Raw genomic sequence first — 7820 nt, 5'->3', positions numbered from 1 at the left:
ACAGGGATTAGATGGACAAAAGGTTAATGCGGGGATGCCTTTTTCTTTTTTTTTTCCCAGTAATTGACGTCTAGGGTTAACAAGTTCCTTGTAATGGAAACTGGTTGAATCAAAGGTATATATACTCATGTCTGCTTTTTATAAGCTGCACATGTGAAGATTTTTAAAAATTATGTTAGCCCTCCTAGCCACACTGTTTTTCATGGACAAGCCAGTTTGTCAAATACCATTAGGGAAGTACCCATACTGTGTCAACTGGATGGAGTTTAAATGGTTTTCAAGTAAAAGACTCAGGCAGCTAAATCAGGTTGGACTATTCCACTTCCCTCTGGTTTAATCTTCCAGACTCGTGACCTGAGAAGTTTGTGGCTAGAATTGATGAATTCGTACACTTTGTGAAAACAGTATGTGTGATTAAATTTGCTCTTAGAGAGTGCCAAGGAGCCACCAACTCAAATTCTGTGGTAAAATCTTTTTTTTATTATTGTCTATTAACATGACAGAACCAAAAAGAGAAATGAATATGTGAAAACAGTTGATAGAGAGGTTCCAAGTAACATACCTGGACAGCCTGGGGAGCTGGTTAAGAGCAGAGGATTTGGGGTCAGACAGAATGAGGTTCAGGTCACTTGAGTCCCTAAACCTCAGTTTCCTCATCAGTGAAATGTGGAAAATAATGTTTTTCAGTCTTTGTTTTAAGGAATAAACTAGATAAAAATTTGTAAAGCGAGGAGTATTCGATATAGCACATTTTATAAACCTGAAATTGCTCATTTTGGTCGTCCTAATGCCCAGGTTCTCGATGATTCCATTCATTTCATTTTTTTTCACTTACAAATGGCCTTCTGATTAGACAGGGGCAAATGTTTTATGTGTTTTCAGGCAAGTTGAAGCCAGGGAATAAGAATGGGCAGTTATTTAGTGCCTGTTTATATATCCGGCACTTTACATATTCAAAACTGTTTAATTCTGACACTAAAATTCCTCTCAGGGAAATTTTATTATTCCCATTTTACAGATGATAAAACAGAGCTTGAGAGAGATTAAACAACTTTCCAAGTCACACAGTCTCCAAGTCGTTAAGGGGCAATGTAGGAAACTGTACGCAAGACCTCTGATTCAGAAGCCTGTGTTCCTTCCACTCTATCGATGCCATTCAGCTTCAAAACATTAAAAAAATAACTGGGCTTTGTGACCACCTAGAGGGGTGGGAGGGAGACGCAAGAGGGAGGGGATACAGGGATATATGTATACATATAGCTGATTCACTTTGTCATACAGCAGAAACTAACACAACATTGTAAACCAATTATACTCCAATAAAGATGTTAAAAAAAAAAAAAGAAGAAAATAGAGGGCTCTGGAGAAAAATCAAAGAGAATAAAAGCTGATTCTTTGATATAAATATAATTGATAAATCTAAAAAAAATAAGATAAAATAACCGGGCTTTGTGTCTGAGTGGCCTTAAGGTAGTATGACATCACTGGCATGTAGCTATCAGGCACTTGGGCCAATCTTCCTACATGAAAGAATTTTCTTTTTAACTGTGTCTAAACAAGCCATGCGAGGTAGAAAATAAAGCAATTTTTAAATTATCCCAAATTATAAGAACATATTAATCACACAATCCTGGACTCACTGTTATATCTAAGAATACCTCCCCACCCCTATTCCTTTCAGCCCTTTTTCTGCCCTGTACTGGCCTAGTGTTTTCGCGTCTCTTTTTGTGGGTGTGCACATATCATCAGTACCCTCACTACAGTGCTGCTAGCTTGTCTTGCATGGTCTGCTCTTTCTACATAATTGACACAGTGCAGGCTACTGAAAATGGCAATCCATGTCGATTTGGTCAACCAGCCTGGATCAAAGTACAGTGGTGGAATACCACAGGCTGAGACTCAATGTCACCAGTGGATTCCTTCTTCTAGAACATAGGATGCACTCAGGAAATGTTTTTCTGGATTGACATTAAAAAATACTTTAGTGTTTCTATCACATAACTGATAAAGTGTAGTATATCAACTAGAAAAATTGTTCACAGGAAATGCAATGAACGAGCAGATATATACAGTGGACCCTTGAACAACACGAGCTTGAACTGTGCAGGTCCACTTATACGTGGATTGTGGATTTTTTTTAATAAATACTACAGCGCCACATGAACCTACGTTGGTTGAATCAACGGATGAGGAATCACGGATATGAAAGGCCGACTATGGGACCTGAGCATCGGAGGATTTCAATATTCACAGCGGGTCCTGGAACCAATCCCCCAAGGATACCAAGGAAGACTGCACTTTGAAGTGAAACAATAGGGAATTTTATGTAAGAGGAGCCTATTTATTATAATCAAAAGAATGCCTCTTTTACAAACCAGGAGTGTCCTTCTTAAGTGTGGCAAACAATGCTTGCTTTAATGTTTTATTTGTTTAGGTTATACTCCTTGCCAAGAGGAATGAAGCCCAAACCTCACCTTATAACGTGGTCTCTCCAATCTACCCAACCTACGTATCCGATTTCTTTTTCTATATTAATTCCATGAATTCCATTATCAAACCCATCCCAGCTAAACTAGTCTATTTTCTGCCTCTTAATGCATCTTGGTCTTTCCTTCCTCTGAACCTCTTCCAATGACACTTCTGTGGCTTTGATGTTCTCAGTCTCCTCTCCCTTAATTCAAACTTTTCCCAATGGTGAGAAAGTTACGTCCTGCAATTTTTACTACTCCCTTGGAACTATCACTTGGTGTCTGATGTTGGGACCAATATTTGAAAGCCAACTGACTTGTTGCTATTGTGCTATATGCTCTCTGAGGGCAGGGGTGACATCTGTCTTTTTAATAATACATCCTCAGGATCAGTCAGGCAATAGGCAGTCAATAAATATTTATTGAATGCCTAAAGGAAGGAAAGAAAATATGTCTGAACTCATCTTACAGACTTTTCCTGGGCAAACACTATGCTTTAGATTTTTTTTTTATCTCTTTAGCATTGAGTTCAGTGCCTTGAACAAGGTAACAATAAAAACATTCTTTTTTGATGCACTAAGTTAATCTTTGGAAAGCCACGCAAAATTGCATTTGAGGTTTCTAATAAAATTTTTAATCTTTTTTTTAATCCAGTGTTTCTTTTGTAAGATAATGGTAATTCTGATTTAAATTAAATGTATTTAAATGTACTATAATGGTTTTAAAATATCCCATTCTAGTTCTCATACAAACTAAAACTCAAGAAAAATATGTTGATCTTATCTATACCTTTAAAATTAAGGTAATTTCCTATAGTAGTGGGTTTCTTGGTAACACTTTCTGAATATGTCATAGACTATGCTGTTCCCTCTTGCTTCAAACCCTCATTGACTCCACTCCGCCATCCTTTAACCCAAGATGACTGACACATTCTCTGGGTCTCTATATTTTAGATGTTACTTCTCCCAAGAATCTTCTCCTGACACTCCACTCCAATTTCTCATGGATTTGCACAGCACCTCACTACTCACTTATTACATTACATGGTAATTACCTAATTCTCCACTAGACTAGATTCCTGAGAGCAAGTGCCCTGCTTATCCTTTTCTTCCCAGCAGCTAGCATAGTGCCAGAAATATAGTAGGTGCTCAACAAGTATTTATTAAGTGAATAAATGCCCTCATGAAGAATGAGGGGTAACTCAGGCTTAAGGTTTCCACTTAACATTGGTTCTGTGTGTAAGAGTCATCAAATCAGAGGTAATCATTAATTTTGAAGGGAATTTAGAGTCCTACTTCAAGAATTGTGTAACAGCCTCTGCCATGGAGAGGGTGGAGTAGGGAAGGGATTGAAAACTGAGCCAACAAACAAAAGAATGCCTGAAACTGATTCAGTAGAATGCCCAGGCATGGCGTGATACTGTTTTATCCAAACTTGTATTTGTATGATGGTTTCCACCAGTTCTTTTGTTCCAGTCCCCAGTGTAGAAATGTCCACTACAACACTCTATAAAGTTAAGTATATGTATAGAAGGGTCTATGTATATTTGTGTAAAATAAGAAATATGTTGGACAAATAAATGCATGTGAGGTGTTGGCCAATCATTAGGCAGAATACTATGATAAGGCTTTGATGATCTTTCAATCTATTTTCATGATTAGGCCTGTTCTATAAGGCAGTGGTTCTCCAGAACCACTAAGAATCACTGAGGATCTTAGAATCGTTGAGGATCCCAAGCAGTTTTTGTTTATGTGGATTATTTCTATCAGTATTCAACATATTAGGAATTAAAACAGAAAAATTTTTAAATTTATTTTAAAATAACTATAGCATATCTACTATGTTAGCATAAATAGCATCATGTTTTTCTGAAAATAACGTATATTTTCCAAAGAAAATAATCTAGTAAGAAAAGTGGCATTGTTTTATATTTTTTGCAAGTCTCTTTAATGTTCGGCTTAGTAGAAGACAGCTGGATCCTCCTATCGCTTCTGTATTCAATCTGTTGCGATATGCTGTTTTGTTTGAAGCAAATGAGGAATATCCGGTTTCACACAGATATGTAGTTGGAAAATGAAATAACAGTTTAATAATGTTTTCAAATAATTCTGGATATTTTTCTTTGGTGCTATACGAAAACTCAACAAGTGCTAGTTTCTTAAACTTTATAATTGCAATACGGAAGGTGAAACCACGTCAGTTAACGTTTCAAACTCTTATATTAAAATTCATTGGTCTGTCTTGGGCTTTGAATGGATCTGTAACTAATGCATGATTTTAGAACATCACACATTATTGGTCATTTGGAAAATACTGGTGCACTGCATAAGCAGACTTCCAAATATCAAGACATTTCATTGTACAATATCAAAAAACCACATTAATTAAAAAGGCCACAATCCTATTAGAAAAGAGTTTATGTTTATGAGCCTGTCAAGCTCATGGCAGCAGATACAAGTTTTCTAATTTCTATATATTTTTTTTCCTTGAAAGCTCAAATTTTTCATTGAAAATAAATACTGCCAGTTGTTTACCTTGAAGTGACAGGCTCACTTAATTTGTTTTGAAAAAAAGTGTCTGCCAAACATCAACTGTGAATAACCATAGCTTGTCTGCCAGTTGTTCTTTCAAGTAAAAATATGTTTCATGAAAAAAAACAACTAGTTTAGCTCACAACTCAATTACACAAGGGTCTTAATTCAGGACAAAGACTGTATGCAGCAGAAAAGCTTTATGTGTGTCTCTCACTTTGCTATACAGAATATTAAAAAGACAAAGTCAAGGGTTAAAATTTAATGAAATGAATAATTTCTACTGCATCAAAGGCATTCTTAGGAGAAACTGACATTTGTAGCAGTGGAGACGACAATAACTACTAGTACGGTTTGGTGCCACTGCCTTGATTCAGGCTAAGATGTTAGCAGTTTTACCCGCTATTGCTTTTGTACTATTGATATTAGCGCAAATGTCAACACAGTAAAAAAGGCAAATTACCATCTTCGAGTTAATATGATAGTACCTTGGCCTTACAGATCTCCCTGAAAGGGTCTCATGCCCCACCCCTCCACGGTTCTGGGGACCACACTCTGAGGACTGCTGCCTTAAGACAAGGGCTTGAACTAGGACTTCTCTTAAACAGACTTAAATTACACTCTTAAGTTTATAATAGTCTTGGACTTTTAATTTTTTCCCAATTGACTGAATATTTATGACTTTCATAGTTTAAAGGTAAATTGAGGGCTTCCATGGTGGCACAGTGGTTAAGAATCTGCCTGCTAATGCAGGAGACATGGGTTTGAGCCCTGGTCCAGGAAGATCCCACATGCCGTGGAGCAGTTAAGCCCGTGCGCCACAACTACTGAGCCTGCACTCTAGAGCCCACGAGCCACAACTACTGAGCCCGTGTGCCTAGAGCCTGTGCTCTACAACAAGAGAAGCCGCTGCAATGAGAAGCCCGCCCACCGCAACGAAGAGTAGTCCCCGCATGCTGCAACTAAATAAAGCCCGCGTGCAGCAACACCCAATGCAGCCAGAAATAAATAAATAAATTTATTTTTAAAAAAGTAAGTTGAAATATAAGTAATCAAATATCTGCCAAACACTTGAATACAGTATAGTACCTAATCCTCACAAAACATCTGTAAGCCAGCTATAATTTGTTCCATTTCTATATCGGAAAAAAACAACACAGAAGCTCAGTGAGATTAACCTATTTGTCCCACAGCAAATAATTCTCAGGGTTTAGAATTAAATGCAAGTCTGTCTGACTAAATAACGCATGTTCTAACTGATATGGTACATCTCCCAAGTCTCTCAAAACACACTGAGGATCCGTACATATATAAATAAAAATACAATGCCATTGGCTTTACCAATGACACATTTTTTGAGAAGACAGCTATATTGATATATGCAAATCCTGATGTTCAAAATTAGGAATATTTGGGGGAACTTTCATAAAAATACCTTTCGGGGCTTCCCTGGTGGCGCAGTGGTTGAGAGTCCGCCTGCCGATGCAGGGGACACGGGTTCGTGCCCCGGTCTGGGAGGATCCCACATGCCGCGGAGTGGCTGGGCCCGTGAGCCATGGCCGCTGAGCCTGCGCGTCCGGAGCCTGTGCTCTGCAACGGGAGAGGCCACAACAGTGAGAGGCCCACATACCGCAAAAAAAAAAACCAAAAAAAAAACTTTCACAGAGTTTTTATAGAACTTTCCCCATAGACTCCTCAGTCTGTCATTAATTGGCTGATTTAATAAGTCACTTTAACATCTTTTGGACTCAGTTTCTCCCCAATGGCAATTTTAAATCACTATCTTAATGCCTGGTTTATCTGAACTCCCATCAACACTGTGAGATTCACCAGGGAGATACTGGCGCCGCCACTGTACTGAGGCGGGAACAGATCCTCAGAGAACTTCATAGACTACTCTGCCTTTCTCTCTCCACCTGCTTTCCCCTCAGCACTGTGCAATTAAGACCAGGTATATCAAATCAGGAAAACAAACAAAAGTACAACTACAAAAATGCTTTTCTCATCATCTCTCTCCTTCCCTTCAGGGCCAAAGTACCAGGGACATGAGCTATGTTCTCTGTCCCCATGATCTCACCTTCTCTACCTGCTATTATCTGGATCCATTACACACATACAACAGAAACTACAATTGCTTAGGTCAAGATCACTGAGACATTCTGAAAAGAGTAGCAGTTGCTTTTTAGCCCAGTTGTATTGTTCACCCTGCTGCCTTCCACCTTGGTCACCAGTCCTTTCCTTCCTCAGCTTCATCAATGCCGCTCCCTCCTTGGTCTCCTCTTCCCTCTCTGGTCTCCATCTGTTTCTTTCAAAGGCTCCTCTTTCCCCATCCAGCCCTAGAACACTGGTGTTCTGCCATGTTCCATCCTAGGTCTTCTCTCCCTGGCTGCCTTGCCCCTCTCCCTGGCTTCAGGAAATATCTGAATGCTGATAATTCCTGATGGATCCTCCAGCTTGGATCTTCTCTCCTAGGAACTTTGTTTCTGGCTGCTTACAACGTACTGCACTCAGGTGTCCCAAATGCACCCCCTACTCAACAAGTTTAAGACAGAACTCATCCCATTCCTCCTAAAATTCCTCCTCTCTATATATTGTTTCTCTTGACAAATGGCACAGTCCCCTGCCTGCTTGCCCCAGCCAGAAATCTGGGAGACAGTCTAGACTCCTCCTCCTCTGCATTACCCTCCATGTGCAATCGACCACTAGGTCCTGCTTTACTATTTCCTAAATATCTCTAGAGCTGTCCCGATCTTCCAACTGGTACTTTCACTGCCCTAGTTAGGGCCTACTTTTTCCTCTGGAAATAACCTCTTCACTGTTA

Source organism: Grampus griseus (genome assembly GCF_964374135.1).
Source record: "Grampus griseus genome assembly, chromosome: 4".
NCBI lineage: Eukaryota > Metazoa > Chordata > Mammalia > Artiodactyla > Delphinidae > Grampus > Grampus griseus.
This window is presented reverse-complemented; position numbering follows the sequence as displayed.